This window comes from Podarcis cretensis (assembly GCF_951804945.1).
Source record: "Podarcis cretensis genome assembly, chromosome: 2".
NCBI classification, from domain to species: Eukaryota; Metazoa; Chordata; class Lepidosauria; order Squamata; family Lacertidae; genus Podarcis; species Podarcis cretensis.
The window spans coordinates 72,510,423-72,526,680 of NC_137171.1; the positions used below are offsets into that span (position 1 = coordinate 72,510,423).

Consider the following 16,258-nt stretch of genomic DNA (forward strand, 5'->3'; position numbering starts at 1 on the left):
AGGCACAGAACCTGAGAGTACTCAATTAATTTACCATCTTTATCTGATAATCCTGAGCATAGTGGGGAGCTTATAACTAGAGGTTATAACTACAGAGAACTGAGTCACATGGCTTGGATCTATTATCCACCCAGTCTCTAGTATGGATCGTATATTTTTTGTTGGTAGAAATGGAGGTTGGAAAATGCACAGTAAGCACAAGCCTGCCTCTTAGTGCATAATATTAAGAAGATTGATTTATAGGATTTTACAAAAGTAATTTATTTGGAAGCAATTTTGTTTCTTCTAAACCACTTTTACATCTTTTTGGAGATATAAAAAAATTCCATTCTAAATCATAAAATTGGGTTAAAGTTGGTGTTATTTAAATCAGATTAAAAGTTACTGTGACATACGCATAAAAAATCTGATCAGCGTTTATGGCACAGCAGTGCCTTTTGATTTTCAGGGCATTATTTCAGGAGATGGTTTTTGGGGCTGGTTCTAAAAGTCTTACTCTTTTAAAAAATTCTCTTCTGCAATGTAAAGTCAGGGATCTGTGCAGTTCCTGGTGCTCTGGGTACTGGAACTGATACCTGGGCAGCAGATGGCTTCTCAATTAGCACAGAAGCAACGTTGTGACCGTGTTGTGGGGTGCTGCACCGCTGTGGGTACATATGCTGCATGGATGGGACATAAAATCCAGTCCATGATTACCTGGCTCAAATCCAAGTACCATTTAGCCCTCCCTGCATCCTTCATTTCCCCAAAGGGGGAAAAGAGCTATCTTGAAATTACAAGTGTATATAGATGTTTCTCACAACAACTTTAAGTGGCTTCTGGTTTACTTTAACTACTACTGTCAAACAGCTGTCACCTCCCACACAGCAAAAGAGTGCTGCATTTTAGTGGTAGCGTTGAAATGCCTGTGTGGGTGTGATGCTACCACGGAAGTTGCAAGACTAGTAGTGTACTGCATTATTATATAGCTCTATCCACAGGAAGCCCAAAGGCCCCTTATTTTAACAAACCAAGCTGCACCCCTAGATGACCCCTAAAGAATACACTAATCCTAAGTAGGAAGTTCAAACCATCTACAAGTATGAAATTGCAAGCAAGTGTGTTTTTTATTTTTAAGCATCACACTAGCTTTCTCTGGGAACTCGCACCTTGCTTTCCTTGTCTGGTAAAAAAATGGCTTAAACGTTGTAATCATGTGAATTGGGTAATGACATTTCTTTGCACGGAGCAGTGACTTTGTAACATTGGTGCAATGAAGTCAGCAACAGCTTCATAGCATTTGAATAGTAATGTCAGGGATTGGGGGACCCTTTTAAAACCCCACATAGCTCAATGTTGCATGTAAGAGCAGAAGAACAAGGAGCAAGAGAGGATGCCATATTACATTTTACAGAATAACGTCATCAATAACCTTTAGATAAAATCTTGACTGAAGCAGCACAGTGCAGATTGGAACATTCCATAGGAGCAAGATACAGCCAAGTTCTGATGAAGGGATGAGCCATTGGTTAAAAATGGGGCAACAAATAGCAAGGGGAAGTAGGAAGGGTTTCACATATATATGGTTAGCTCCTTACAGTAGAAGATGCCTCTACCTTCACCTCCACCTTGGCAGTTGAACGGGTGTGCCACCCCTTAGGGGGTGCTGCTTCAGGCAGCTCCCTCATCCTGCAGTCCAGCTCTCCTAACAGCCAATAAATCAGCAAATCTCTGACACTATAAAGTTTGGGGTATTCCCACTCCTGCAGTGTTTTGTGTAAACAAAATAACCCCATATGACTCTGGAACTGCATGCCTAATGTTTGAAATAGGCTGCTACTGCCAAATTCTGAGTTATTTATGAATGCTGAACAAAAATGCAGGTTTTTAAAAGATGCAAATTCCACCAGCAGGTGCGGAGGGGAGAATTTAAGGCTTTCCTCCCCTGCTTCAGTCCTGAGGACAATCCTTTTACTAAAGTTAGTATTTGCTTTGGGGAAGAAATTCCCCATTGGCACCAAGTGAATACAGGGATGAGTACTGTGCTCTACAAAAAGATATGCAGCAGTCTGCCCAAACAGGCAGTTTGTAGCCATGTATAAGCATGGTTCACTGAAGAAAAGAGGCGGGGAGTTCAACTGTATATCACTCTTGCTAACCTAGCAAGCCTGGGAAAGTAAGGAACCATTAAAACTGCTTGCTCGTTGGATTGTTCATTTCACCATTCTCTCCGTCAACTCCTAATGAATAAGCTGGCAGAATAAAAACTGTTCAGTCATATATTGATTAAAATTTACATTTGTGTATTGTTTTCCTTCTTTAATAGAAATGTAGCAATTGGCCTGCAAAAACAATGGTGCTGTAGTGCCAGAATGTATAGACTCAGATCTTAGGATGGCAATTGCAGAGTAGTAGGAGCATGTTTGATTCCCTTGGGACAGAAGATCAGTGTTTCCTGCTGCTGCCCAAACTTAGAATTGTTAGGGAGCAAGGAAGATGTCGGCCTTTCTATGCAGCACCCCAAGGACCAATTGAGTGGACCTGGAGCACAGTCATCAACTTGCCTTTTACTTATTTTATTCTTTGAATTTATGCCCCACCCTCTCCCAAAGGAACTTGGGAAAACATAAATGAGGGTTTGCCCCCATTCTGTCCTCACAAGAATCCTGTGAGAAAAGCTGGCCCAGGGGCTGACCCAGAGTCACCCAGTGATTTTCAGAACAGAATAGGAGTCCAACTGCAATCTTCTTAACCACACTATACCACCCTAATTCTGGGTGACTCTGCCCTTCTTGCCAGGTATAGGATGAAATCTTTACAGCATCGGTGCAAATTATTTGTTTGTCCTGTGGAGAAGATTAGAAGAATCTACACAGCTGACTCTATGATTTGTGCTTGTGGTGAGCTCTTCCACTATATAATTAGTTGTGCTCAGAAGCAAGCTGACTTGTAGGCATGTGAACTTGCCCGTTTGCTAAAATCAAAAATTAATGTTCAGCAAACAGTTCTGTCTGCTTGTGTAGCTGCTTGCCATACAAACAGAAACAGAGAATGTTAGGTACACCACTGTGTATTTTTCTTTTATTTTAATATCTGCAAGATTATGCTAATTAAAGATTGATAAATAATAAACCAAAGACTACAGGCAATGTAAGTTTTCTGCACCAAAATGAAGGAAAGAAATGAAGGCAGTACTGTACTCCTGGAGAACTTTTATTTAAATCAGTTCTCTATAGCTATAACAATGTTTGTTGTTAAAAGCAGACTTCACATTGTTCATGAAAGGTACAGTGAGACAAAATAATGCTTGCTATTAGATTTTGCCTGCCATGTCCATACAATTTTAACAGCTCAGTCCAGTAGTGCTGGGTATAGGGGGAGGAGGGGGCTTCAGGTCTGCCAATACTTTTTGGCAGGGGGTAGCGTCCCCCCCATTCCTGCATGCACATCCCAGCGCCAGCCTTTGCCCAGCAACCCAGACTCCACACGGCTGGGACGAGAGTGGGTGATCTTTGCTTCACTTGTCCCAGCCATACCCCGGCTCCTGGGCTGTGGCTGGGACAAGCAAGCGCAGAGATCACCCTCCACAGGTCTCATGGGTGGCATCACATGACACATCACATGACTGCGCCCCCTTAATGTGGGGGGCAAGTCGGCACCCCTGGCTCAGTCCTAACTATACTTAGAAAACTTGGAAGTACTATTGATTTTAACTGCAAGAGAGATAGTCATGTTAGTTGGAGGAGAAACATAAAAGAGTCTTATGGCGCCTTCAAGACTAATTCATTTATTTTGGGACAAGCTTTTTTGAGCTACACCTACTCTAATCAGATACATGGGGCTTTTCCACACTGAGGTTTATTGTGTGTTGGCAGCTGTTTGCTTTCACATTTAATTTGTGTAGTCCACATGATGTTACCCTCAAACAACACCAGTCTTATGTTGAGTAAATTTGGGTTTACCCAACAATGGACAATCAGGTAAGTTGGGGGGAACTGGACTCCAAGCTGTTCTACTTGGGGTTGCATACAATTTGTGTGTTTTGGGGTGAATAGATCTGTTGTTACTTTGTGCTATGCCCCATTACATGGCAAAAGGCGTGAGAGGATGGTCTCTGGCCACACTGCAGTTTAAATTACCTGCGGCCATGCCTCCTGCCGGCACTGATTGGATGGCGGGGCCACCCCTGGGCAGGGCCCTGCCCTTACTCCGACAACATGGCCAGACAGCATCAAGGAGGCCGTCAGTCTCCACATCCAGCCAGATCATTGCAGGGGCTGAGACCCAGCCACAACGCCGCCCACCAGAGAAGGTGAGCGGACTTGTGCTATGCCCCATTACATACACACTGCTTCCTCAATGTTTTCATTTCTTTTCTGGCTGCACTTGTAACTCTTTTCAGCTCGGAAGGAAGAAAGATTCATTGAACTCAGTGTATATAGCATTACATGATGAATGTTTTAAAGAAGAGGAAAAATCTGATGGTGGCAGTGGGAGCCCTGTATATTAAATTCGCATGTCTGTTGGCTTCCTATGAAGCCAGAGAGCGGGAGGACAATTTAAAGGGCAACATGGGGAGATGGAAGGAGTTGCTGAATGCTTCCACTGAAAACTGCTTCTCCCCAGCTGTGTTCTTCCCAGTGAGACTCCCATGACTAGAAATAATCCCCTTTAGGTAAGACTGATATGTGACCCCAGTGTTAATTTGAAAAATAGTGGAAACATGAAAATGCAACACGTCTATGAAACACTGTTTAAACGGATGGTTCAGGGATGCGTTTGGTATAAGGAGTTCATCTGTTACATCTGAACTGAACTGAATAATGCTTTTTATCCCCTCCAAGTCAATTTCCATTATATTTTTTATAATATTGATTTTTAAAATCTCTTTGGAGGCAGCCATCTCCTTGTTCAAAGGACTTCAGTTGTCCATTTCTCTTGAATCTTATACTGTAGGAAACATTTTTACAGATTTTAAGCATGTTTTGCCTCCCTGAGCTGGATTGGATTTGCAGGAGATCCTCTCACTTTTTCTGCAGGAGTGCTACACTGCAGCTCTCCCCCCCCCCCCTCTTTAGCTGTTCTAGCTCTGCAGTCACCAAGGTCAGCAGATACAACTCCAAACACTCCAGAGGACTGATCTACTGAGGAAGATGAGCCCAGTTTGAGCTGTTAAAAGATTATACATGCTCTGCTCCCAATGGAGGATGGATTCCTGTTTCAGAGGGGTGATGAACCCCTGTCTACAATGTACCTGCCACCGTCACTGTTGAAAAGCAGTGTTATAGTGTTACAAGAGGAGCAGCCCCAATTTCTGACTTCATGTGTAAAGTGGTGATATACACATACAGTAGGATCGTGTCTTGCTCAGGGTTTACTTTCTGAGGAGGTAGTACGTAAAGCCAAAGTTGTGTATATTCAAAACAATCCCCTGGAACCACTCCAGCACAAGCAATTTTACCTTCCAAAGCCTGCACAAGATCTTGCAAGGGCTTCCAAGATTTTGTGAAGGCCTCCAGAACCCACAGGAGACCTTCCCAAGCTCGGTAAGCAAGGCAAGGAACTCTCCGACTTGCATACATTTAATATTAGTGTGATATCAGCTGGCCAGCCACCAGGCGCGTCAGGTTGCAGTCGCACAAGTTAAATCAGCACAAGTTGTGATCCTACTGTACATGTGCATATATGCCAAGGTTGCAGTCTTTTCCTGGGGAAGGAGGAACAGTTGTGGAGATATATGCACTGTTACATAGTTTGCTGCGTGTGTGAAAGAAATTGTGCCATCTAAGTCTCCCTGCCCTAATATTCTGTACAGCAGAAAAATCCCCAGCAGATGCATATTCAAGTCCCAAAGGAGATTTCACAACCTCCCTCCCTAGACAGCTTCTTGCGTACAGCTAGAAAGTTGGCTGTTATTCAGATCTCTGGGGAGACCATTTCAAGCAGTAGAAGCAGACCTATTTCAGGGTTGCTTTCCTAACCCCTTTCCCCTGGAGAGAGAATCCATGATAGCTCCGCAGCTCTCTCCATGGCGTATCACTATTCAGCCAATGGGAGACAATGCCTCTCTTAATATATATGGCAAAAGGTCTGTCATTATTGTTGTTTATTAATTTTGCAGAACTAACTATTATAGAAAATTAATCGAAGAAAAAATAGATGTGTCCCAGCTCTGATTGATTTAATATTTAGTTAGCAGTGCTGATACAGTCCCTTCCCAGAGCACTTATAGTCTATATTAAACTGGCTGACAGGGATACACAGAGAGGTCATGGTTTGACAGAGAACTAGAAATGAGGTAAGGAAGAATTTGGAGTACAAGGTAAGGTTAAGCTGTTTCTAGAAACATAGTGGTGAAGCTAGTCTTGAGGAGGGAAGGAAGTGACTTGATGAAAAGGAGAGGGGGTATGATACAGTCGCTGAAAGTGTCATGGCAAGATTCACAGTGGAATAAAAAGCACACCAATAGCAGCTAATCTCGTTGGGATGTTGAAAGAGTGCAGGGGAAATAAGGAGAGATGTGAGGCATGGTATGCGGACAGAGATGTGGAGCAGCTTTGCAAATAGGGACTGGAGGGTTATAGAAGGAGTTATGTGGAAGTGTAAAGAGAGAGGAATGTGATCATAGCAATGGGATGACAACCTGAAACAAAATAATAATAATAATAATAATAATAATAATAATAATAATAATAATAATAATGGAAGATGTGCAGGAGCGAAAGCCAGAAATGTGGAGATTAGAACAATTTAGATAAGAGCTGACCCCAGCATGGACATGCTGTCCATGCTGTCCAGGTTATTCAAAAATAGAAAAATAGAAAATAGAAATAGAAAAATTATGGTTCTTTTTTTTTTTTTTGGATTTCCAATAGATTTTTATTAAGATTTTAAAGGTTACAAAAGAAAAAAAATAAAGAACATATTTAAACAGAGAAAAACAAAGGGAGAAAAAACAGAAAAAAAGATGCAGATAATTAAAAAAAACCAATCCTTTACATAACTTTCTTTCCTTTGCTTATTTCCTTGACCTCCTCACACCTCCCTTTTTTGTATTTTAATTCAATTAGATATTTCAGCAAATCCTTTCCATCTTTATTTTATCCTAATGATTTATCTTAATATACTATAATTTAACGTTCTGTTCTTTCACCAATTAACAATCCATTTTTACTTAATCCTTTATATCATTTCTGCTAAAACCACATTACTTCATTCCAACATCCTTCTAACATTCCTTAATTTTACAATGTTTCTGTAGATAAACTTTAAATTTCTTCCAATCTTCTTCCACCGACTCTTCTCCTTGGTGTCGGATTCTGCCAGTCATTTCCGCCAGTTCCATATAGTCCATCACCTTCATCTGCCATTCTTCCTGGGTGGGTAAATCTTGTGTCTTCCAGGAAAAATTATGGTTCTTTAAAGGGAATTTAATATCATGTCATCTAAACAAAAATATTGGAGCATTAAGAGGAAGACGTTGCTCGTGGTGAGTACATATGTAGGGCTAATGTCTTTGTTGGATATTCAAATAGCAGAATGGGAGCAAATGAGTGGGTAATACATGTCATAGGTATTCTGGCTTGGGCGGGGTATAAATAGTAAATTATTATTATTATATCAGTAGGCAAAGCCATATTCATTTTTGTGGGGAAAGCAGCAGAAACTGTTTACCAGGAAAATATCCTTATTTAAGGTAGGCAGCCATACTCCTACTGTTTCTAGAGGAATACTATGGATTGGGTGTTCTCTTTTGGTTGACAGAACATTTCAAGCCAACATTTGCAATGCATACTACAGTCTGCATAGTTCAGTCTGTTGGAAATCTGAACAAATAGGAGGCTTCCATGGCAAATGGAGTGACTGAATTCCCATACATAGATATCATCCAGAATAGCAGCTTTCTGAACAAATCATATCTTTGTAGATATCTACAAAGAGATAAATAAAATCAATAGAATAAACATGTGCTTAGAAGAGGTTTTAGGGATGATGACTGCCTAGCACTGCCTTCTGCATTGCCTAAAGTCTTAGACAACTTCCCTTTGGTTTTAAAGAGTAAATGAAAGAACATGCAAAAATAATCTGTGGCAGTACAGCCCTTCAGCTAATAAGATAAAGTGACATATGATTTGTGTCAAGTTTCTAGCAGAGAATATAACAGAATCTGAATCTGAAATAGTAAAGAGAGTTTGAAAGACAAGACACTACTGGTGTGTTCAGCACTGTTGTTTTAGTGATTATCATTGCTAAACGCATCTCTACATATTGTATGTACACATGGATTGAATCCTCTTGGAATTGCAGGATTGAGATTTATTTATTTTAATTTATTTCCCTAAAATAACACACTGAATTTGTGCAGTAGCATTCATTTATTGCTATAAATGCAAATCAGTTTGATGTGCTTTGCCAGAACTGGGGGGTGGGTGGGGATTTTGATATGGACATGCGAAGTGACCTGGTTCCAGACTTGGAGGGAAATTGAATTTATCTTCTGTTGAAAAATTAAAGGAACAAATTAATGTAAGATTGCAATCCTAAAGACACTTACTGAGAGTAAACCACATTGAACTCACTGGCATTTACTTTCAAGTAAACATGCTTAGTGTTATACTGTACATTTGCTAAAGATATCTACATACCTTGAATGTACACATCCACCTTTGTACTATGCTAGGAAAGGAATAGTGGGAGAGCTCTGTTCACACCAGTCATTGGAAGATTTTTTTATCTTTTTAATAAGGTTGAAGTTGTTGAGGAGGTGATGACATCATCCCACCAACTCTCCTCTTCCCCTAAAGACAAATGATTTAAGTTAGCTACACCTCAATCTCCCAATCTGAGATTCTGGATGCCAAGTTGCACAGGAATTGGACCTTAGATAATATTTTGAACTGCAGGAGTCAGGGAATCAGACCCAAATCAGGACAACAATTACAAAATCAATTAGAAAGCAACTCCACCAGGAGGAACGTTTCGTAACAATGTTCATAATTGTGAGTCAAGACACTACACCTCTCATGATATTTGAGAATTTAATAAACCAAACCACAAATTGGAGAAAAGGCATACTGTCAAATATCTAGAGAAATTTATTAGCTCAAACATTGGGAGCGCATGACAGACTTAAAAGAATTGGGGAACATTAACTCTGGAAATTGGCAAGGTTAAGTGGAAAAGGATTTGAAGCAAAGCACTGTTGAAACAATTTCTGCTAGAGTCAGAGAGAACTCTTTAAAGATGGCATTTCGCTGGTACCTTATTCCTCACATACAAAATAGAATGACTAACACGGTTTCTCCATCATGTTGAAGGCAAAGTGAGAACTGAGGAACATTTTTCCTTATGTGGTGATAATGTGAGAGAATTGCAACATCATGAGGAGGAGTTTTCCATGGTACAATTGGTAATCAGTCATTGCTTCCAGACCCACACTTGGCATTATTACATATATTTGAGGGGCTGTGCACAAAAAACTCGTAACATTCTTACTGATAGCAGCTAGACTTGTAATTGCTAAAAAATTGAAGGTCTTGCAATAATTCCTTTCTGGATAATTGGTACCAGGAAGTATGGAAAATGGCATTGATGAAAAAACTTGTGCATCAGACAGAGCATGGATTCAGTCACCAATTATTACTGGACAACTTTGGATAAGCAATCTTAAGACCTGTGAATCCATAAGTATAATATCAAACATAGACTCATTCTGTACCTGATTATTAAATTGATATATTGGTAACATGACTCCCACTTAACTAATATTATTCCTATTAATACTAAATACATGATTTTCTTTTTCTAAAAAAGAGAGGTAGAAGTTTTTGTATAACCTACCTCCTATCCCATATGCTACGAAGATGTGGCAATTGATCATTGTAAATTCTATATACCAGGCATTTTGGGACTACAATTCCCACCATCCCTGACCATTAGTCCTGTTAGCTAGGGATCATGGGAGTTGTAGTTCCAAAAACATCTGGCAGGCCGAGGTTGCCTATGGCTGCCATATACCTTACACGCTCCATGCAGTTTTCTCAAACCATGCAGAATCCCAGCAGTCTGAACACACCCAAAGACATTTTTCATCTTTATGGCAGTTCACAATATTGTAATTACTCTTTCTTGTTTAATTGTTTGCGCCTATATGATAGGCACTGGCATCTATTAAACTGCCTTACGGAGCAGTGCCAAGAGATGTGACCTTTGGGGTGATGTGCAAATTTCAAATGGGGCAACAGCTTGTATGTGGGGGTGTGGGGCAATGCAAAAGTTCACTTCAGACATGGCAGATTGCACTTTCTCTTCCCCTCCCCACCTACTTTGACATCCAAAATAGCCCTCAGTTGTGATGTTGAATGACTGACATTCAAGTCTGTATAGTTACTGTGGTATATAGCTTATAACACCATTGGTTTGTTTTTACACTGTTCATCCTTAATATAATAATATGCAATTCCAGAAGCCTAATGTTTGCATGATCACTCCCCATATTTTCAAATAGAGAGTCTTAGCATTCAGGTGACAAAATGAAATAAGTGACAGGGCTGGAGAAGGTTCCTATAGATGGGAAGGAGTCCTAAAGCTTACAGGAAAATACGATCTCAAAAAAACTGCCACCTCTCTCCTGAAAATCAGAGGGGACTGAGAGCCATGTATGTACGGTGCCCTCCTGATGCCAGAGAGCAGATGCAAGCTTTAGCTACCAAAACTGGGAGTTGGACCCAATACGCAAACTATGATTTATTTTATTGTATTTCATACTTATACCTTCTGTCTCTGTTTCTTCATAGCATCCTTGCTTCTGAAACATTAAGTAGAGGCCTCTGAATACTAACTGCTGGGAAGTGAGTGTAGAAGAGTGCTATTGCCTTTATGTCTTTCTTGCCGGCTTCTGATGAACATCTGGTTGGCTATTGTGGGAAACAGTGTGGATTCCTGGATGAATCTATGGTTTAACCCAGCAAGGTTTCTGTTATGTTCTTAAGTACTTTGGTTTTTATTGTTCTCTGAATAAATTCCTATTGATTCTAGAGTTCCCATTCTCCCTGGTGGTGACTGGATACTTGAGTGTGAATTTCCACACAGTCATGAAGCTTGCCAGGACACCTTAGGTTAGTTATTATCCGATCCACTAGTCAGTTAGGTGAGCCACCTAGCCTTACCTCACAGGGTTGTTGTGAAGATAAAATTTGGAGGGGGACCAAGTACGACATTTGAGCTCTTTGAAAGATAGGTAAGCTATAAATGTAATACATAATAATTATACACCTACACATTACTCAGAATTGTGCAAAGTTCTTGCTGTGGTATTATATTCTCATTACAAGCTCACATTTCCAATGTGTTCAGCCCTTTATTAGCAAAGTCCTTCGCTGCAGGATTGCTAATATTCCTTCTGTGCTTTGTTTGAGAAGAGCATGGGATCCAGAACGTCATGCTCATCCTATTGAAAGCTCTGTGTTCTTTAGTTAACAATCTTTCTGTAACCCTTTAATCTTAATAATAATAATAATAATAATAATTTATTATTTGTACCCCGCCCATCTGACTGGGTTTCCCCAGCCACTCTGGGCAGCTTCCATAGAAACCAAAAATACACTAAAATATCACAGATTAAAAACTTCCCTGAACAGGGCTGCCTTAAGATGTCTTCTGAATGTCAGGTAGTTATTTATCACTTTGACATCTGATGGGAGGGCGTTCCACAGGGCAGGCGCCACTACCGAGAAGGCCCTCTGCCTGGTTCCCTGTAGCTTTGCTTCTCGCAATGAGGGAACCGCCAGAAGGCCCTTGGCGCTGGACTTCAGCGTCCGGGCAGAACAATGGGGTGGAGACGCTCCTTCAGGTATACTGGGCCGAGGCCGTTTAGGGCTTTAAAGGTCAACACCAGCACTTTGAATTGTGCTCGGAAACATACTGGAAGCCAATGTAGGTCTTTCAAGACCGATGTTATGTGGTCTCAGCAGCCGCCCCCAGTCACCAGTCTAGCTGCTGCATTCTGGATTAGTTGTAGTTTCCGAGTCACCTTCAAAGGTAGCCCCACGTAGAGCGCATTGCAGTAGTCCAAGCGGGAGATAACCAGAGCATGCTCCACTCTGGTGAGACAGTCCGTGGGCAGGTAGGGTCTCAGCCTGCGTACCAGGTGGAGTTGGTAGACAGCTGCCCTGGATACAGAATTGACCTGCGCCTCCATGGACAGCTGTGAGTCCAAAATGACTCCCAGGCTGCGCACCTGGTCCTTCAGGGGCACAGTTACCCTATTCAGGACCAGGGAGTCCTCCACACCAGCCCGCCCCCTGTCCCCCCAAAACAGTACTTCTGTCTTGTCAGGATTCAGCTTCAATCCATTAGCCGCCAAATGCCTCCAGGCACTCACACAGGACCTTCACCACCTTCACTGGTTCTGATTTGAAAGAGAGGTAGAGCTGGGTATCATCTGCATATTGATGGACACCCAGTCCAAACCCCCTGATGATCTCTCCCAGCAGCTTCATATAGATGTTAAAAAGCATGGGGGAGAGGACGGAACCCTGAGGCACCCCACAAGTGAGGGCCCAGGGGTCTGAACACTCATCCCTCCACCACCACTTTCTGAACACGGCCCAGGAGGAAGGAGCGAAACCACTGTATAACAGTGCCCCCAGCTCCCAGCCCCTCTAGATGGTCCAGAAGGATGTTATGGTCGATTGTATCAAAGGCCGCTGAGAGATCCAGCAGAACCAGGAAACAACTCTCACCTTTATCCCTAGCTTGCCGGAGATCATCAACCAGCGCGACCAAGGCAGTTTCAGTCCCATGATGAGGCCTGAATCCCGATTGGAAGGGATCCAAATGGTCCGCATCCTCCAGGTGTGCCCGGAGTTGTTCAGCAACCACGCGCTCAATCACCTTGCCCAAGAATGGAAGATTTGAGACTGGGCGATAGTTGGCCATACTGGCCGGGTCGAAAGATGGTTTTTTAAGAAGCGGTTTAATGACCGCCTCTTTCAGCGGGTCTGGGAAGGCTCCCTCACAGAGGGAAGCATTCACCACCCCACAGAGCCCATCGGCCAGCCCTTCCCGGCTTGCTTTTATTAGCCAGGATGGGCAAGGATCAAGAAGACAGGTGGTTGGTTTCACGCGTCCAAGCAGCCTGTCCACATCCTCGGGGGTAACGGATTGAAATTGATTCCATGCAACTTGACCAGACAGGGCTCTAGCACTCTCCCACCCCAGCCCTGCTCCCACGGTGGTGTCTAGCTCCTTCCGAATATAAGTGATTTTATCTGCAAAAAACTTTGCAAAATCGTTGCAGGAGATCTTGGGGTCTTTACAAGGCCCCGGTGGTACAGGTGGTTCCGTTAAATTGCGAACCACCTGAAAGAGTCTCCTGCTACTATTTTCTGCAGATGCAATAGAGGCGGTGAAGAAGGTCTTCTTCGCCGTCGCTATCGCCACTTGGTAGGTTCGACGTTGAGCTCTAATCTGTGTCCGGTCAGATTCGGAGTGAGTTTTCTGCCACCGACGCTCTAGCCGTCTCAGCGATTGTTTCATTGCCCTCAGCTCCGAAGAAAACCACGGGGCTGTCCAGGCTCCATGCACTCGGAGAGGGCGCTTCGGAGCCAGACAGTCGATAGCCCTGGTTAACTCCGCATTCCAGCGGGCCACCAGGGAATCAGCTGAAAGGCCATCAACATGGGATAAAGCATCCCCTACCACTCTCTGGAAACCATTTGGATCCATTAAGTGGCGGGGGCGGACCATCCGAGTTGGTCCCACTTCCCTGCAGAGGGGAAGGGTCGCGGAGAAGTCCAGTTGCACCAGGAAGTAATCTGGCCATGACACTTCTTTTGTTTCACTTTTACTTAGTGTCAGATCACCCACGTCACTAGAGCTGAACACCAGGTCTAAGACATGTCCATGACTATGAGTTGGGCCAAACTTATTCAGGGACAGCCCCATGGAGGCCATGCTTTCCACGAAGTCCTGAGCGGTCCCTTGTAAGGTCGTGTCGGCATGGATGTTAAAATCCCCTAGGACAACCAAACTAGTTGTCTCCAGGAGAAAATCCGCCACGACCTGAAGCAGCTCGGACAGGGAATCCTTGGTGCAGCGGGGAGGTCGGTACACCAAAAGGAATCCTGTACTGCCCCTATTGCCCAACTTCCAAAACATGCACTCAGAAAACTGGATCTTCCCAGTAGGACGCCTGGTGCAAGCTAGTGACTTCCTAAAAATCACTGCAACTCCCCCTCCCCGCCCACATGACCTGGGTTGCTGTGTGTAAGAGAAACCTGGTGGGCAAGCAGCGGCAAGGACAGGCCCATCTGCTTCTTCCAACCAGGTCTCTGTCACACATGCCAGGTCAAATCCTCCATCCACAATCAGGTCGTGGATGGCAGTGGTTTTATTCATCACTGACCTGGCATTACACAGCAACACCTTCAGGTCATGTGGGTTTCCCCTGTTGATTCCAGTATCCATCCGGTCAAGGCCAAACCCGGAGGCAGGGATAGTCTTCAAACAACGACTAAACCTGCCTCCTCGGTAATGTAATGACATGGTCTGGTCTTAGCATAACTCCGCCTCCTGCCTATGATCACCGAGATCGGATGTCCCAGTGCTTCCCCCCCCCTGTGGAACTAGTCCCAGCCATCGTGTTGGCTGGGGCCCCACTCCCAGGCAGCCCTGATCCCGCCCCTTAAAAAAACCCCACAAACTATACAGAACCAATAAAACAACAACAAAAGAAGGAACAGAACAATTATACTAAAATTAATCCCCAACCAAATATCCATCCCACCCACCCACCCCCAACAAAGGAAAAAAGGAAAAAAAGAAACATTTGAAAGCACATTAACCACCTGGAACAGGGAAGCAATGGCAGAACACTTCCCACACTTCCCCAAAAGTTTGTTCCAAATAAGGGCCTGGGCCACACACCCTGGGCCAGTTGGAAAAGGCCCTAGAAGGGAGCAGGCCCTACAGTCCTCCCCACAGTCGATGGTAGTGGATGGCAGTAGTAGAAGCAGTAGTGGATGGCATTGTAGTTCTCATTATCTGGACCTTTATCATTAGTGGAGATCATACAGATCTAATGGTAGACTATCACTAAGAATTGCTCCTTCCTGATCCACTTAGCATGTATTGTTTAATCAGCCTGTCTGCCAGTTCAGGTTGATTCCATTCAAACAGATTTTTGAGTTTGAGCCCCTGTGCAGGTGTCATCTAGGCTTGCAAAGGTCCTGATTTCCCATCAAAAACCAATGATTCATACCAGAGTTCAAAAGAATTAGTCATATAAAAAATGTAGAGAATGGACCTGCTTTATATCACCTACTGGAAAAATGCACTGTAACAGTCAGGTTTGAAGTTATAATGAAAGGAAAAGTGGGATTGGGGGGGGGGGAGACTGAAGCACAGTCTGTCCTACTTCCAGTTTTTGCATTTGGCTATTATGAATAATGCTTGTAAATTATATAAAGCACTCTGATAGCTCAGCAGTTGAGAGAGAAGCATGTTACATCCCCAGGCATCAAAAGAACAGACAGAAGAAAGGGGCGGGCGGAGAGGCATTAAAGTTTGAGTTCTTTTAATTTTTGCACATGTGCTTTTGAAAAATCAGTGTGTAACTCAAAGCTGCTGTCATAAGCAAGCAGCTGTACAGGGATTTATCCGACCCCTTCCTAATGCTTTCAATTCTTGAGCATGTCTGCGCTAGGTGCATGAGGATGGGTGTATTTGTGTCTGTGTGACAGACAGACATTAACCGTTTTACAATTGTTTCTGAAGATGGAAGCAGCTATATGGGGAATCCCTTTTAAGAATGTTTGCCTTTTCCCCTTTGTCAAAGCACCTTCTGCTGCCTTGGAGATGGGCACATTGGTCCCGGAAATGTAATTATTTAGCAATTCTTGGCCAAAGAGGATTAGCAGGTTAAGACAATTCCAGCAAGGTAGTCCCACTTTCTGGGACATGTATGTATGTATTAGTTCTTTTGAGAACAAGGAGACTCAAGAAGGAAGAGAGAGGACTAGATATTTGCTTGCCCAGGCACAGGAAGCAAGCAGCCCAGTGCAGGGCCATCTCAGGTAGAAATAAGACTCAGGACATCAGTCTTAGGTTGAAGTAGGCTACAACTTTTATTGTTCACATATGTAAATAGGCTTTGGCGATGGCATTGGGTAAGCATCAGGTATCAAGCAGCCCACCTGTTGGTTGATAAGTGGTTGGGTCAACCCTGTATAGAGGGTCGCCTTATGACATACACCAAATCAAGATGAGCCCAACAGGG

General features: G+C 43.1%; 1 protein-coding gene across 4 annotated transcripts in view; it reads left to right on the forward strand.

The window, feature by feature from the left end:
* BSN (bassoon presynaptic cytomatrix protein) overlaps positions 1–16,258 on the forward strand; it is a 209,604-nt gene that overhangs the window by 50,515 nt on the left and 142,831 nt on the right. The gene's annotated exons all lie outside the window — the stretch shown is intronic.